The 18,478-nt window shown below is 38.2% G+C and overlaps 1 protein-coding gene and 1 long non-coding RNA gene across 2 annotated transcripts in view; both read left to right on the top strand.

Annotated features, from left to right (window-relative positions):
- Nucleotides 1–6,822, top strand: part of LOC135447094 (uncharacterized) — a 28,655-nt gene extending 21,833 nt beyond the window's left edge. The window contains exons 2-3 of the long non-coding RNA XR_010440003.1: nt 5,348–5,553; nt 6,389–6,822. This is a non-coding gene — a long non-coding RNA (uncharacterized LOC135447094). The remainder of the gene's footprint in view (nt 1–5,347; nt 5,554–6,388) is intronic.
- The window catches only part of PPARGC1A (PPARG coactivator 1 alpha), a 368,866-nt gene that overhangs the window by 54,477 nt on the left and 295,911 nt on the right, over nt 1–18,478 (top strand). The gene's annotated exons all lie outside the window — the stretch shown is intronic.

Below are 18,478 nucleotides of genomic sequence, written 5' to 3'. Positions count from 1 at the left end.
TACTGCTCCTTGTGAGTTACAGCAGTGTGCCACGGGGCAGGCTTTTCCCTTCTGAGTGGAACTCTGCTGCAACCAAACACCATCTCTGACCCCCTGGAAATGGTCCCGTCGACTGGAAACTGTGCTGCTGTCAATGCTGTTGCTTAAAATGTCCTAAAACAGTCGGGCAAATTGCAGCACCCGAGTGGGGGATTCTGTACTTGGCAGCATAGATAAATTAGTCTGTTCTTGTTGAAGTGACATTGATGTATAAGAGGGGAGTTGAGAGTGCCTTCTCTTTGGGCATTACAGTGGATACCAAGGCACAGCCAGATGCCAGAATTGGGGTTTTTTGAGCATTCTTTATTTTTGCTTGAATATTGAGCTTTTGCTCTTCCAGAGCCTATATACTTGTTATTAGAGTTCTGTGCACCACCATGATATCTGTCAATATTAAGACATACATAGAAAAAAAACAATAAAATGCAGTATCAGATGTATTAGCAGAGACTGCATAGAAAGTTGAGGGGAAATAGGGACCGTTTTTGGGTCCAGGACTCTTGCTTCTTCTCTCACAGGAGCAAGCATAGAAATGGAATAGGAACAAAATCTTGCTTCTTTCCCTCATCTTCATTCTTCCTTAGAACCTCTGGGGAAGTAAGGAAGGAAGGCCATTATACAACAATGGCTGACACTGCTGCTGATGCATGATTTTTACTAGATCAGTGCCTGGAGACTGATCATAATTTGTTGTTAAATTAATGTATGAGATGTGTAATGCAGGAAGTGGTAGAATGTTGTGTGTTTTCTGCAATTTGCAAAGCTCCAAGCAACTTCGTACCTGCCTGCTTCAAGAAAGTGCCTTTCCTGCTCTCTCTGGCTTTCAGCTTGGATCACTTGGGTGTTTGACTTGCTGTGAGAGGAGGAAAGGTTCAAATGATGTAGTGATCTCTACAAGAGTCTCTTTATTTTGGAATATTTTTGCCTTCCATCAGGGCTCTTCCTGACTTAGATGGTTACTCATTAAGTGGCAAAAGAGAGAGAAGTTGTCAGGATCCATTTATTATGTATCTCCCTGCCATGAATACGATTCAAAAGCTCCCCTTTGAGTTTGATGAACGTATTTTTGGAGCTTTTTAAGGCCAAAATACTCCCAAGCAAATGAAATCCCATCCTAGATAATGAAATATAGATGAACACATTGAACATCAGAAACTTGATAGCTATTTGTGAAACAGTTGAGGGCCTTTGTTAAGTACTACACTCTGCACTGCATTACAAGATGTATTTATTTTGTGTGCATTTAATGATGCAGTAAAGATGATGCCTGAAATGCTGAAGTACAATGAGGAATCACTAGTGTTCTGCAGGCAAGGTAAAGGCACTACGTATGACTGCCCCAGAGTACATGGAAGATACAGAAAATGAAGTGAAATAAATAAAAAATGGCAGATGACTAGGTTCTGCATATTGCTAGGTGAATTTATTAATTACTAATAGAGCACCAAGCCATGAATTAGTTATTGCCATTTTTTTTCAGTTTTATGACTTTCCTCTTAAATACAGGTTTGTTAGGAAGGAATCAAATGTCACTGGGCAGTGATTTATACAGAAACAAATTTATGCTTGTGAATGCTGATTTCCCATAGTAAGTTATGACTTTAAAAGTACACTAGCAAGGTATATTTCATAGTTTCAGCATGACTTTTTTTTTTTGCTGTTGTCTGTGATAACCCCTTGTACTTTAGATAAGGAAAGCTGTCATATTAATTTCTTCTTTTTGCTTGATCATATGTGAAAGAAAATTGTTATTGTTGGTTTTCATACCATAAAGTTCCTATATTTTGGTAAAACAATAGAATATTTTGCTTGCTTTAACATATTTTTATCATTTATGTTAGAACTGCATATGTACCAGATACATCTACCTGCTGGTCACCTTAAGCATGTACTGTTTTTGGGAAAGGCTTCCTTTGGAAAAGTTTTCCCTTGGAAACCTCAGTTGTATCTATTGGTCTTAAACACAGCCCTTGTCCTGCTATAATCATGGAGCTGGATAGATCATGTCTGACCTGTCAAAATCAGTTTCATGCTCTGATGGCCTTTGTAAAGTGGTTCTTGTGCTTGTGGATTCTTATTTTGTATTCCATGTTTGATTGGTAAAACACACTTGATAATGGTTCAAAACATTAATATAGAAAACCAAGAAACAGCTTGTAGTTCCAAGAATTCAAGTGCATGTGAAAGTACTTCCAGTGCCTTTGGTTTCATGTGAAAGGTCGTTTTTACTTTACTATCTTGAGAGTAAAATAAAGCTGAGTCTAAAATAAATTTTCTGTATTAGTCTTGGCAGCTTTTTCAAACAATAAATGGATAAGTGTGTCTCCTTGGGGCTAAGCATGGTAAAACTGGGAACTAGGTACACCTTCAAATTTTTATGTTAATGTTTGTTTTTTAGAACTGTGTGCTAAAAAAATTGTCAGAGGTCTTGGTGTGCTGCTGTGTTTGTTTCTAATACACCCTTCATTTAAGCATGATATTGTTTTGGTTGCTTAATGTGCAGTGTCATAAAATACAAGCTTTTCCTTTGATTTAGTTTTTCGTGCTGTGATCAGGAGGTTAAAATGTAAAGCCGTTTAAATATAAATAATTTCCATTTTTTTGTTTCTGTATTTAGTTTCAGGCATGATCACATGTTTCAAATATTGCTATTTATGCTACTCAGGTGTTTGTAGACATCTTAACACCATTAAGAGTGCCTGCTTTAGGTCTTGTCTGACTGAACTGTATGCAACCAACTCTTGATTTTTTCCTTTGTATGTCATACTGTAATGCCAAAATAAGGGTATAATGTGGTCTTTCCTGCACCATCCAGTTGGTGCCTGCCCTGCCATCAGTCTGTTCTCTTGTAGCAAAAGGTGTGTTGCTAATCCTGGCCTCCTTTGTCCAGGCTGTACCTGGGCAGCCACAGGGAGCCCCAGCGAAGTGATGAGCTGTGAGTTGCTGCCAAGAAGCCCAGCATGTCTCTGGAAACAAACAAATACTAAAGGCCAAATTTGCAAAGGTGTGAGTAAGGCACCTACAAACACTTCTGGCCGCCTCACAGGAATTGAGAGAAAGAATCTTACAGACGGGTACTGTCTATTTAGGTATCTCAGGATTCTGTCTCCAGATCTTCCATGTCCCAAATCAGATCTAGATATGTGACAGAGCCAGAGTGAACCTCTCCCCAGTTTCTGCACAAAACTGGAAAGTTATGGGATTCACTAGTGTGTTGTTATAAATTTGTGTGTTTAAATGGATGAATAATGTGGGAAATGTGAGCAGCTTCCAGATGAGCAGGACTGAACTTGAAGGAAGTATGATTAGTAACTTAATTTGAGGGACACACAGAACATCAGATGGGGTCCGTTCCATTAGGGACATTGCAAATGCTTAACAAGGCTGTCTCTTTACTTAATCTCATTGCTTCCTTTCCTTGAATCTTTCTGAATGGACTGAATTACAGTATTACTTGGATTGCCAATGTGATAAAGCCAAGCTGTTTTCCAACAGCTGTATATGGCATTTCTCCAAGCTAATTTTGGGATGGAGAAATTCCTTTTTCAGCAGTCAGTTCTTTTCCATGATCAGCTGAAAAGCTGATGGGAAAAGGAGAGCTAGTAGGTGTGGAGGGCTGGCACTGGCACCACACAGAAAAGCACAGGGGTAACATGCAGCTCTCAGAGAAGATATGAATAAAATTTTACAGGAATGACATAGAAATGTGCCTTTCAAGACTAGTTAAGTGCTTATAACTTCTTTCATGTAGCACTTTGGGCCCAAGCGTAATTTTTTATAAGCAAATTGCATCTGAAATGGCATGAGGACAGGATATTGCAGAGCAGTAATTCATGGCAGAAAGGTGACAAGTGATTCCTTTCAGGAATGCCTTCACAGTTTGTTGTCTTTGTTAGAAATACCCTGCTAGTGTCTCTGTTGGACATCACCTGAGTGCATGTGGACAGCTTATCTGTCCCTGCACCGTGTAAAACTGCTGTAGACAATCCACTGGATGTTTATTCTTGAGGGGATTATTGGGTTAAAGGAGCTGGATGTGCTCAGAAGACTTTGCTCTGTGAGGACTTATAAAAAAATGTTTAACCAAGTCAGTTTTTAAAATCACTGCATTAGTCATCCAGTGATTATATGAGGAACACTTCAGGAGTATTTCATGTACCATCAGCCCTTGTCTTGGAATAACAATGAGGGTGAGCTATTAAAAACTGTGTGCTCATGAAGACCGACATGGCTGCATTGTTACATAGAGAGATCATCTCAGTATTTGCTGTTGAATATATCTTTGCATTAATTCAGCTCGTTTCTGAGACAACACACTGAAAGAAAACATAATTTGAATTAATTATTTGTGCATATGGCATATGCCTGATGTCAGCTAATGCTGCATTAAGGATAGGCATGCTGGGCACGCATTAAATAACAGAGTAAATATTTGTATTGTTTATGATAAACTAGTTCCTTATGCAGATCTTCTTTCTTTGTGTCTCAGTAAACATTCCCATTGGGCTTATTTACTGTGATTCACACAGTGCAATATGTTAAGTGTTATAAAAAGTGTGTGTTTAAATCTAAATTCTGCTGCAAGACCTCACTGTGTTTTTAGAGCAATTGATGGTTTAGTAACACTTTAAAATAACATTGAAACCATTATGGTACCCTATTATTATATGAAATGTCTTGTTAATATTAATTACAAAGGTTCATTTTGTATCAGAAATACTTCTATAGAAGTTCCATTGTGATCTAACTGTAACGAAACATGCATTTATCTCAATATGTTTTGAAATATTGATGTCAAGTGACTATTTTAGGAAAGAGTATTAGATGCCCTAAAGTTGTGCAGTAGTTGAAGAAAGGATTCTAAAAAAAAAAGAACCAAAAAGCCCCCAAACCAACAACCTCCACTAAGAAAATAAAAAATGTTAAAATCAAGGACCCTTTGTAAGAAATTTAGGCAGAAACCCTTGCCTTAATGCATTAAAATATGAACAAATTCTCTAGTTTTAGAGGATGGGAGAAGGCAAGAGTAGAGATCTGGAAAGTCTGTTAAATTTGGAGAGAAATCTTGATTTGAGCTTGGTTTGCTTCTGTCAATGAGGTCTGATGACTGCTTAAGGAGGCCTAGTACCAGAATGGAGAGGCTGAAACCTTATGGGATGCCATGTGTTTTTCACATTTTGTCTGCCTCAGCTGCAATCCAACCTTGGTTGTTCCAAGGTGAGATTTAGGTGCCCTTCCAGTGTCGACAAGGCTGATGCAATTGCCAGATGCATCCTTTAGCAGCTGTCCTGTTGTGTCTGGTTTGCAGATGCTTCTGCAGGCTGGTGTGCTGGGCTTGGAGAAAATGGTCAGGCTGAGCAGCTGTCCTGTCTGAGAAGGGGCTGATCTGTCGTGATCAAGGGTTGCTCTATGCAGGGGCAGCAGCCCTTTGGCAAGGATTTCCCAAGCTACCAGACGTCCAGAAGTCTGGTGAACAGCCCAAACTGAAAGAAGGCAAGTTACTACTAAAGGCAAGTGTGCTTCCCTCACATTGTCCTGCCTGGTGTGCTGGGTGGGGTTGACAGGGATGGGTTACCCTCTCTGAGCTGCCTGTCCAATTTTTTTCCTTAGCTGGGTGGGTGCCTATTGCAGGGGGTCAGTCCACCAGCATCTGTTATCTGTGTTGGCAATGGCACTCAGGAAAATAAGCCCAAGAATCCAGGTGAGTCCTTTCCCCTTTTGGGGAAAGATGGTATGGGAACTTTAGCTACAGAATAAATTGGTGGATGTGTACCTCTTGCTCTCCTGAAGATCGTGATACTGTGTGTGAATGCTGATGTGAACTCAGGTATAATCATGCCTTCACCACTCCCTCTTAGTTTTGTACGCATGTTTTCAATCGCGTAATATTTTACAATATGTTTGTCAGAAAATGCTGCCTGACAGAACATGTCTAGATACTGGAACAAAGTACCAAAAATGACAATTCCCAAACAGAACAGAAATAAATCCAGCAGTATCATTTACTTATTAAGTAAAGAATGAGCATTAAAATAGGAGCAGTGCTATCATAAACTTGACTGCAGACTCTGCAGTTGAGGCTTGTAAATAAGGTTTAGAAATAGTATAACTGTTTGGAGAAATACATGATTGAACTGATGTCCTAATGTATAGATAAAGGCAGCCTTCTCCATTATTGGGTCCCCTTTTTCCTGGGCTGATAGACACCCTTTAGCATATTGACATCAGTATCCCCACACGTGCCTAAGATCTCCCACGTTCTCAAAGAGCAGTATAGCCATTGGACTTCCAATTAATGCAAACAAGAAAAGGTTCTTGATAACTAGTTTGCTTTTCACTTCACAGGCAGAACGGGGAGAGGTGTAAGGAGAGGTTTCTGATGTTTACTGCTAATTCAGGTATGCTGCAGTGAGAAAGAATTCTGCATTTGAGAGACAATTATACTAAAATGGGGAGAGATGTTAACTGTTAATCATTCCACCTTCCCAAGAGCTTTTGAGCTGTTCAAGATCCACAGCACACATTTGGCAAGGCAGATGTGGTTCTAAATCACTTGTGCAATCTCTGAATTTTGGAAAAAGAGACCACTTTTGCAGTATGAAGCCATCTCTCTCCAGAGGACTGTGTGTGATGGCTTTTCTGAATTTGATACTTCTGAAGGAGGAGGAATAGGAAAAACATTCCCTGATACCTGATCATGAGAGTAGGGGGTTCTAGGTATGGGAGAGGACAGGTATCTGTGGATGCCAGAGGATAATCCAGTTTGAGGATAAGTGAAAAACTCTTTATTTATATGCTGTGTAAACAATCTCTCTCTGTTTCTGTACTTGGTCTATGGTGAAGTTGATTGTTTTCCAGTTTTTTGAAATTTAGCTGTGGCTGGTACAAGGTTGACAATTATATTGGCTTCCATAATTTATCCTTTGTCATCAAAGTATTTTTTTTCCTAAGAACCTTATTAGAAATCATCCATCAAGGAAGTTGGGAAATGTGTCCTTAATTCTAAGAATGCATAAAAACACTTGTGTTTTTTGGATATCCAAGTAAAATGCTGATAGGCAGTTTTGCCCAGGGAAGCATTGAACACAGAGCGGTCTGTGTGACTGACCTGGCAAGGCACTGATGTGGACAGCCTCTGGTTTCTGTTTTGCTTCATAGCCAGCCAGGCACTTCAGCTTCTCATGCACATTTCCTTATTTTGCTCACCAGTCAGCCCACAGCCTGCAGAATAGGCACCTCATCAGTTTGTAAAAGAATCAGAGTTTGTTATTTAGGGGAAAATGGGGATTAAAATAAAAAAGATTGATTTTTTTTTTTTCCCAGTGTCATTTGGGACTGACTTATAATAAGATCCTGCTGCATTAGACAGTCTTTGCTTCGATTCTTGGCGGCACTAGTTGGATTAGGAGTGTCTAGCATGCAACTCAAATCCAGAGATTGTGTGCCTGGTATTAAATCGTGGCATAAAACTAGTAAAAAATAGGGAAGCTCTGTTTAATAACTTACTTGCTACTTCTGTCAAAATGCAGGAATACATTTTGTTGATTGAGGTCTGGATGTGTTAACGCATTTTCAGTTGAGATGAAATGATTTTGTAAAATAATTATCCTAACACATCAGAAATACAGGCAATCAATTTGTATTAAAATATCACAAGTTAAGGCTCTTTTTAGTGTTACAAATTACCTATCTGTGGAATATTGTTAGCTCTTGAATTACAAGAAATTCCTTCTGTGCTATTCTTGATTGGCTAGCTTTGGTTTGGATGTGCAACTGCCTGATGTATATTTATATCTACCAGGGCCCATGATACAGTATATGCTGTTACTCCTTTGTCATTTAGATTTTCATTTTGGATTAATAAGATTTAGTGCTTTTTCTCTATGATGCAATTCTGAGCTCTCTTCATGTGCACATGAAGAGAATGCTGGACCCTGGCTCACACAAGGGCTGGCAGCTAAGGGCAGCTGTGGGAGTGGTGATGCACAGCAGAGATGTTGCTGTGCCAGTTCTGTGACGCATCTGCTGCCTGCCTTGGCCCCTAGCATGAGTTTGAGAGATTGCAGATTGTCTTCAGCTCATTCCTGCTCTATGGCCTCATGTGGGTGCTTTCTGCCAGCCCGCATGCACGGGGGAGTGATGCACTGGGGCTGTGGCAGCTCTGCAGCCAGCCGGGATCCGCAAGGGCTGCGCGCTCCTGCATCTTCAGGGGTGTGTTGTGCATGCACTGCAGGCACCAGAAGCAAGGCAGAGGGCTGGGAAATGGAATAACAGACTTTCCAGAGAGTGTGATGGTTCTTAAGACAAGCAGGCGTGTCTGTATTAAAGCCAACCATTATGGAAAAACATTTGTAGCTATTTTTAAGAGCTGAGAGCGAGTCAGGGAATATAACACAGTAAAAGGGCACAGAAGTAGGAGGTTGCACACTTCATTCCTGCAGAACAAATGTATGTTTGATGACCACAAAGCTGTTTGTGGGAAGCAGACACAGGCAGGAGCACTTGTGGATGATTTCTGAATTTTGAAAGAAAAGGAGAAATGTAATTTTGTTGAAGTTTAGCAATTACTTACCATAGTTAATTAATCATATAATTAAGTAAAATGAGACCATATTTCTTGAAATGTGTCAGATAATTATGATACATTCTGGTAATTATGTGTAATAAAATTAATTAAACATATAATTCAAAGAATCAGGAAAATTATTACTTGAAATGATTTATCCCATACGTAGGTCAGAAAAATCTGTTTTATTTTCCTTGTGCTCAATCTGAACCTTGTAATTTGATCTTTTCTGGTTTTGAAATCGTTGCAGATTTCCAGTATTAGTTCTTTGCCTTAATATTAGTTATTGGTCAGAAGTTTTCTTGGGATTCTTTAAACCTTATAATATTTTTGGTCAACCAGTATAAAAAACCTTAGATCTCTCTTTTTAGATCATTACTTAGAAAATAGATGTGACTGTTACATTGTGCTGATTGTTGCACATACAGAGTGTCTGTAAAAGATGAGAAAGGAAAAGAAAATGAGGAAAACAAATATTACCCAAGTGTAAGCCAGTGTGCTTGCAGCTCAGAGGTGTTTCAATATGTTTTCTTTTGGCATCTGCCTGAAGCATCAAGTTCACAAATACTGTCCCTTGGTATGGACGTCTAAACTGACCTCCCTTTCAAGTTGCAAAATTTTTTATAGTTAGTTCTCATTTCATTACTGCTGGGAGAAAATTCTGCTGCCACTGCAGATGAGATACTCTAAGAGGGGGAAGTGATATAAAAAAAGCCCTATAAAATCATGCTTGTGATATTAATTTTCTCACCTCAGGCTTAATAATAATTTTATGGTCATTTTTGAGAAGTTTTTTAGCCATAATGTTTTATCTATCTTTATGGTCCCTTACGCTGTATTTAATCAGTGTAATTATGGAAGCATAATTAAATATAATGCTACTTAGTTCTTAAGATTTTAGCACTATTACTATTAATGTAAGTAAAAAAAGGCCCTTGTAAATCTTGATGTCTACACAAAGCAAAATATTTGATATGCCATTAAAAAGGAAATGGTGGTGCATTTTTGTTGGTATGGTAGCACACATCCTACTGCATTAGTTCATTGGTGGTTAAGGGAATTTTTAGCAGCATGAAATCAACTGAAGTGAAAAATACTCATTTGTTTAGGATCCTAGGATGTCTCCGATTTTTAAGGAATAGCATAGGCCTCAATTTAGAGAACTACTTAGGCTTATGATTAAATTAACCTTTAGGGAGTGGAGCTCTTGAATGCTTGTGTTCATGTTGCAGGTTTACATGCCCAAATGGACTGGCTTGGCTGTTTTTTGCATGTCTTGTATCTTTTGGAAAGCAAGCCATGGATCTGGTGCCAGTATGATCCTTGTTCATCTTGTTTAAATTCAAGTAAAAGAATGATATATGGGAGGAGAGGCTGGGGTAAATGGCTGTAAGGAGGCTTATTTCAGTGCTCCCCAAACCTGCTTATGGTGCTGCTGTGAACAGGATGTAGGATGAATATGTAAATCTTGCCCTAGACCTATTCCTTTGCCCATTAATTTCACATTCCTGACTCGACATGGGGAAAACTTCCAGATTGACGTATTAGATACTGCTCATCTATAATAAACACCATAGTTCCTTCATTTGTTTTCAAATAGACGAAAAAGTTGTGATATTTTAAAGTGTCCTATAAGTAACAGGAATATCATCAGTTTGATATCAGTGTGAAAACATGTCCTGCATCCTAATCAATGGACACTAATTGTCAAGCTTGTCAGAAGAGAGCCAAGGCTGAATGTGCTCATCCTTTTTAGCTCAGAGCTGAGGCATCTTGGCAAGGCTGGGTAAAGACAATTCCTTGATTTTGTCATGCAGCACCACTTGTCTCTGCTTCTCCACAGTATCTGTCAATTACACACCTTTGCAATCATCATCTTTGGAATTCTGGGGCCAGCTTTTTCATGTAAAGTCATGTCAAAAATTACATATATGCTTTTGGATGATGGATGGTCCTATTTCTTGCACATGCAGATGTCAAACCTGCAGGTTTGGGCATTGCATTGGCACTAGACTGTCTGCTTTGGGACAATAATCAACTCATGCTGCCTTGTTAGCCCTAAGCTGTATTTACACTTCCAGTAGACAGTGGAAGTGATTCAGAATTGATCTGCCATGCAAATACAAAATTAAAAAAGTAAAATTGTGTTGCATATTCATAGCCTGGCAGTGATATCACATGATTTCATGCCTTTGAGAAAAATAGAGAAAATATATACTATAAAAACATCTGTAAACTAGATAGTTCATCTTCACAGTGAATGTGAGGTACAGGTAGTTATCACCAGAAAGGTATGGTGCCATATTAAGGCTACATCTAGCAAACTTCCAGAAGCAGTCTCCCAAGGAAGGGAGCACAGGATTTGGGCCATGTTTCTGCAGTGGAATTGAGGGAACTGAACTCATTCTGGTATGGAGACTTGTAGACTGACTTTTAAATGAAATGTAAAACTATTTCTTATCTTCTCGTTCTTATAACAGAATTAATTTTAGAAACCAGAACCTTTCCCATTATATTCTCCTGAAGGAAATGTGTCTTCTATGGGGGAAATGCCTCTTTTTCAGGGAGCCCAAACAGAGCCTGTGTATCACCTGAATGCTGCCTCTGCTGTGCTTCATGTGTCAGTGAAGAAAAAATACTTTTTGGGGTTTCATAGTACTGTTACTAACCCAAGTATCATGGTAGCACAAAGTATGAGTAGTAACAGTAGTATATTGATTTGAATAGTAGTGCAAGACTGCATGCAGGGTGGGAATAGTAGGGGTTTCTGTATCTGATCGTACGAAATGCCTTTTGTTCTGCTTGTCCTGCCAGAAGAGAAGGAACTGCACATCCTGATTTTAAAGGAGCTAGGCAGCCTCCACTCCCTTCCAAGGAGAGTCCTAGCCCCTTTTCTATGTCCCATTACAGCTGCTTCTGTCTTGGTGCAGCTTCTGGGGTCAAGTTGGGCACAGGAGCATCAATACCCTTGGAAGAGGTGCACAAGGCTGGAAAAGGTACAGTGATACTCTAAGGGGACTTTTAAGAGCCAACGCAGATGCCAAAAGCAACGAAGTATCAGCACATAACACTGGAGCCATTCATTACAGTGATTGTTTACTATTCATAGCATTGGGTATACATTGCTTTACTACACTGGAGTGTAAATGTTACATCTGCCTTCTAACAATGGTCTTCACTAAACTAAATTGCATTTGGTGTCTCCATCTCCATTTCTAAGGTATTAAGTCAGACTTTATGGGCGTGCATATTCAGAACCTTGGATTTAGATTCAGAGTTGTTTGGCTAAAGTCCCTAGGTGTTTAGTTACAAAAACTCCAACAAAACAATTAACCTCTTGTTTTTCCAAAAGAATGAATGTCCCTGTGGGTACAGCTGTGAGGCATGTGCAGTTCAAGTACAACTGCTTCTCTTCCTATTTTAATGAAAGACAAAATGGCAGCTTTTCAGAAATTACTCTTCTTGCAATAAAATGTCTGTCCCTTAGGAAGGAAGACATTTTTGCATTGTTGCTTAGGAAGGTGGTGGTGCAGAAAGTTTTGTGGGTGGACTCAAGAAGAAGACATTGGATATGTCTGTATGGTATTAGAACTTTATTAGTGGAAAGCATATTAGGAGCTGTATTTCACATTTAGAATACAAACAGAAGCTGTTACATTGCCTCTCCTTCTCTTCTCCTTTCAATTAGTTTGTCCCTCACTAAGGATTCTTTGAATTTGAAAGCATTTTTTCTACATCACAAGGGAATTTCTTAAAACAACAATGACAAAAACAGGCCAACTGATAAATGATTTTTAAAAAGCCAGGTAATTCTTGCATGGTTAAGCTACAGCCATGCTTAGAAAAAGTGTAATAAGGAAGCTGCTTTAATTATAAATAAAAGAATTGGTAAGCAAGATGAATTTCTGCCAAGTAGGGAGCTTAGCCCAGCTTTGACTTACAGCAGAACTCTATGGGCCCTTTTTATTTTTACTTGTGCGGTTTGTTTTAATAATATGCTTTGTTTTTCAGTGATTGGATGGAAGAAGCATTAAGAAGACAATTCATTAATATGGATTTGCATTTTTGAAACTATTGGGTAGCGAAATCCATTAAAAACAAGTTCCAATGAAATGCCCAAGGGGGCTACTGTTTCAAGTTAGTGGTGGTGTTCTTATAATGGCACTAGAACCCTTGTGGCTACAACCAGATTTTTTCTCTTCATGTACCTGGCTGTCCCAGATTGAGGTAGCGTCTTACCTGTGCTTAAATACATTTCAGAATACAAAGGTTTGTATTCTATCTCTTCTCTGAAATCCAATGATCAGAAAGCAGAGAATCGCAACTCATGATGCTGGATTCAAGATGGCAAAGGTACCTACAGCCCTTGTAGAACACGGAGATTTCTCTGGATAATTCTGTAATCTGTGTGGGTTTAAAAACCTTGTATCTAGAACAGTTTCCTCCCCTGTGTTTAAAGCAAACCTCTTTTAAAGGTTCATATACTCTCAGGCTATTGCCATTTTCTCTTCAGCTTCAGGCTCAGGACTTGGAATCACACAGTTATTAAGGCTGGAAAAGACCTCTAAGATCAGAGTCCAACCATTAACTCAGCATTGCCATGCTCCCTGCTAAGCCATGACCCCGAGTGCTTTTGATCAGTACTAGAGAAGATGCAATGGATATTCCTATGGGATTCTTCCATCTAGCCTGTGTCTTATACCTTTTGAATCAATAGTATATATTTCCATCAGTCTTTGTGGGGGGGAAAGTTAGCTCCTCATCTTTTGTCCTAGAATTTGCCACTCTCTTCTTGCACATTCTATAGATTTTTTTCTTGCTGCTTCTCAGAAGCAGCTCATCTGCTTTTCCACAAGGAGCCAAGTTGCAGCTCAGAACATGGTGGTACAATGATCCAGACATTCCCTGTAAAGATTAATTTCTTTGAGTGCTTCTCACTGGCATTTATTTTCCCTGTCAAGCCTTTTTTTCCTACATGCTCCTGCTTTGCTCTTTGCTCATCCTGCAGGCCATTCTTACAACTGGTCTGTTACCCCATGATGGGTATTAAGACATGACTGCTGTTCTGAGGATTCTCACCCTTGTGCTTCACCTCCTCTCTAAATCTCCCATTCCCCTACTTGCCTGTTTGCCTCTCTGAAATTTGCTGCATTTGGCTGAAATGCTGTCTTACATTCAGAGGATGGTTCCTTGACTGATATGGCCTTCATAATGGTCTTGGAAGGTAAAAGGTTGTGATAGATGGACCTAGTAAAAAAGGATATTTTTTTCAGGGAGCAGGAACATGTTTTTACAATGCTGTCTCTACTGGTCCATTTACCACTGAGAGACGAGAGAAGTGGAGATGAGAAGTTGTTCTGCTAAATTAACCCTAGCTGGTCTCAGGTGATTAGTCACTAATACGTTTTTGCATGAACACCTTCGGTTGACAAATTCTGACTCCTAGCACCAGGTGGCTAAGAGCTTTCCTACGGAAATACATGAGCATCAAGTAATATCTGCTGTTGAATTCTTTGTGTAGTTAATGGGAACTGGCATCTTCTGCCATCAACTGTAATTCAAGTAAATTATACTCTTTGTGACAGAAGAAATTGAACTATGTTGTACAGCCCATGGCCCAACACAAATTCATGTTTTCCAACATCCTAAATTATATAAGCAATGTCTTTACAGTCAAGTTTTTTTAAGGCAGATTAATTGTTCATGTCAAAGCTTATTTTTTGAGATTCTTTGCTTTCATTACCCAGTTTTTCTTACCTCACCAGCATTACTTAAGGCAGTTTTTCATAGAAATGACCCATGGAAAAAAGTTCTGAATTTCTTATTTGGTGTTTAATTTGGAAAACCTCTGCATACTTGGCAGTTTGGAAAGTCCAGTGTCTTATGAAGGAATTGGAAGACTATTTTTAGATAACCGTGTTTTGGAAATCTTGCTTGTAATTTTCTTCCGTAATAAAATGTGGTCCATTTAATCTGTTCTGCATAATTTCCAATCATGATACTACTCCTTGTGCATAAATAATTAACTAGAGTGTCTGAGGTCATTTGTATCTTTTGCTCTACAGAACAAATGGCATAATGACCAGTACTCAGGATTAGGGATCAGATGGCCTTAAAGTTTTAATATTGTTGTATTCTGTTAGCGGACCTAAACCAAGATGCCAGTGATGGTTTGCTAACCTGCAGAGACAACCTTAGATGTTGAAAAAAGTGCTGGATGGATTTGTGTAGCTGTCTAAAACCTCTGCCTGGAAGGTACTATGTTAACTGGTCACTGCAACATCTCATTTAATGGAACCTTTTGGCAATTCAGGTCTTTATTTCTTTTGTTCCTCCTCTTCTGCCTGAGAATGGGGCAACCAGTATTTATCTGCTTGACAGGAATGCTGTGCAGGGTAAGGAAAGCCTGTGAAGTGTTTTGAAGTTGCAATGCACAGCAGAGTAACACTTCTATGAATAATATTTTCTGCTCCATTTTTCATGATGGCCAATTAATGTATCAAAAAGAGTAAAACTTTCAGAATCATAGTAGTTGATAGAAATGCACAGAATATTTATCTTTGAGGTGTAATAAGGAAAAATAACTGATGAGTATGGCCAAAATCACTTGCAAGAGACATGAGTGAGTGTTCATCTTCCCAAATTAATCAGGAGCTTCCTTAAGATGGGAGATTTGACTATTTCAGGTCTACTTGTCTTAACTATGATATCAACAAGGTTTCAGTATCTTGAAGTGTTTTCTAATTAATTTTCTCCCCCACTTTAACTGGATGAAAATATACTATTTTTACTTTTGTGGCATTAGTTCGATGCAAAGCCACTCCTATATGGGCCTGACCAAATGCAGTGTGTGGGTGCTTAAGTGGATCATGTTTCTTTTTACTCTGTCTGCTTGAGTATGTAGAACTGAAATGAGTCCAGGCCTGAAGATAGAGAGCTGTACAAACCTAAGCAAACCCTAACAACTCATTAGTAAAAACCCCCTGTAAATGTGTCCTCTAGTTTTATTGTGGAAACAAATTACCTTAACTAAGCCTGATGGACGCAAGTAATTGTGGTTTAAATTTTTATTTTTCACAGCTGTAACTGGAGAAAAGTCAGTATCTTTTTATATGAGTAAATCCCACTAGATTGTTGATTAATATTTTCTGACATTTTTTGATGCAACTTTTCTTCTAATCAAGAGGTTGACTAGGTGACACAGAAAGGCTAAGCCATATGCTGGGGTTTTATTATCCATATAGAGTTCCAGAAGAGTTAGGGACGTGTTTAGCTTAGAAGATTTCCAAATAAAGTATCTAAAATTTTTCGGTGATGGAGTGTTTTCTTGGTTTTGGTTACTTGGAGGCTTGTTTACAATTGCTTAAAGTGGAAGTATAGTATTTGAGGCCAAACAGACTTTATCATCCTCAGATTTGAAGGTAATTCTTTGGCTTTTTCATTATCAGAATTTTTCAAATAATATTTAATATTTAACCTAAAAACAATTTATGGCTGAAGAAGATACTCCTTTTTACTAATGTTCTTTCTTATCGTAATGAAAATCTGTTATTTGCCTACCTCTGTTGTTTAAATTTGACATACTTAAAATTTTGTGGAAACTATCTATTCTTGAATAAAGATATAAATGGATCTGAATTTGATCTTTCATGAACTCCAGATTTAATAATTTGAAATCAGTTCTGCTGTGTCATTCTCTCAATCAGTATGCATAAAGATGTATGTATGTGTATATCTAACATATTTGTGTGCTTGTGCATTTAATTGATGTATTCAGCAGCACTTCAGTTTGTACCCGGATTCTTAAGAACTTCAAGCTTGGTATTCTATGGGTTCAGTAATCTTAACAAAAATTATTCCTTGTTTTAAATTAGCTCTGGATTTCCACTGGGAAAAGTATACTATCATCCATATAGAAAATTAGCCTGGGGCTTGATATATCAGAAAAGTCAAATCCTTGAGGAATCACTGTGCTCATCATGTCAGAGTGGTGTGGTGTATTGGGGAACAGATTCAAAAGGTGTAGCAGTTTGACAAATCAAGTAAAATTCAAGTGACCTTTAATACTGTCAGCTCCTCAAAGTCTTTGGTGATACCTGTTTGATTGCATTGGTTCCCATCTTTGGTACTGCTTTTGGTCTTTCTTCCTCTTGTTTTGTCAGTAGTGTTACCATTTTACTGACTGCCAGCTGAAAATATCCCTCCCTCATATGTGTCCTCTCACATTTAGAAATTTTACATAATTGCTGTCAGATTTTGGTTCCCAATCTAGGTTGATCTGCAGAGTGAACTCCCTGGCCCTTGCAATATTTTTCAATATCTAATTTCCTTTTAAAAAAACCCAACCCTTAAACCAATATAATGTTTTTAGATGTCATACCAGCTGAGAAAACCTTCATTAAGTAAACTAATTGCAATGTAGTGGAATTTTACCTGCCGGGATATCTGGAACATTAATTCCAGAAAAAGAGTGATATTTCTTTGTGTGTCACTGTTGATTACATTACTTACTGCCTATGTTTTTAGGGAAGAGAAGTTGGAAAAGTATTTAAAGTGAGGATTGTAAATAAAAAAAAATCAAATTGAAGCGAGAGTGAGCAATGAAACATAGAGAAGAAAATGTACAAAATGAATAAAAAGGAGAAGGGAGTAAGTAATTATTAGTCTTTCAAAATGGAGGATAATTTCTTAGGAAGTAGTGCAACAGAAGCGGGGATGAGGACAGGACAGGTTGTGCAGGATGTCCCTTGTTTTCAGGCAGATCCTCAAGTACTTCTGAGTCAAGCAAAGGCAACAGAAACATTAAAGAATAAAAACTGTTAAGTTCTGAATACTTTTGAAAATAAGGCTTATGCCTAAGGGGATTTGGGACCTCATCTCAAACTGGTCGTGCACAGGTGTGTAAGCCAAATGTTTTCTTTCATTTATGAATTAGTCTGATAGAGGAGGAAAGGCAGAGAAGAAAGTGGGTGAACAAACCAATTTTAGTGCCAATAAAGTGTTGTTTTCTAGGAGATAGTACTTGCACAGCTTCATTGTTGCTGGGTCACTACTTCTGCAGGTCAAAGCAAATCCACATTTTTATACTGTATCATAAATTTTAATTGTGTTTGATGTAGGTATGAAATTCAGAATTCTGAATGTAGATGAATTGTAGGAATGAAGGTAAAATAGGGGAAAAATATTTTCTGCTGAGGTACTCTGTGGAACAGTGTTTGAGTTATAATAATACTAGTTTTTTAAAAAGAGAGAATTTGTCAAAAAACCCCATTCTTTTTCAATGTTATGATTTGCACGATGAAACCTGAAAACCATTAAAGTGCTAAAAAAATCAGGAATTAAAGATGACATTTCATCTTGAAGCTATCGCTAATATAAATTAGTACATGAGAGTAAAATAAAATAAGGAAAATGTGTGAATGAAATTTTGAGTTTTCTGGATTCCATGGTTTTTCTGCACTGTGTATTGTAATTTAGAGTGTTATTTGACTATATATCAAAATTTCCAATTTATGAACGAGCCTTTGTTGTGAACATGTACAAGGTACAAACTTTTGACAATGGAAAACTTAATGATCCACAGCAAGAAAAGTGAGAAACAGCAAGCAATAACACATGGAAGTGAATTTACTAATTTCTTCATTGTAAAGATAATTATGGTTCTGAAATGCAGTGAAAAAAGATGGTGTTGAGATGCCGTGGTTAATGGCGGCCATATAAAACTGAAGTAGATGGAAGAGAACAGATAGAAACTGGAGGAGAAATAGTCTGTCCAGAGATCTGCTTGCTGCTGTAGTTTGAAATTCATAAGGTTTGGTGCTATGTAGAAATGTAATTTCCTTGGGTTTCCAGGTATGTGAGTACTATAAATGA

The sequence above is a fragment of the Zonotrichia leucophrys genome, chromosome 4 (genome assembly GCF_028769735.1).
Source record: "Zonotrichia leucophrys gambelii isolate GWCS_2022_RI chromosome 4, RI_Zleu_2.0, whole genome shotgun sequence".
In the NCBI taxonomy this organism is placed as follows: Eukaryota; Metazoa; Chordata; class Aves; order Passeriformes; family Passerellidae; genus Zonotrichia; species Zonotrichia leucophrys.
Note: the sequence above shows the minus strand (reverse complement) of the source record. Positions and strands in the feature narration are given on the sequence as shown.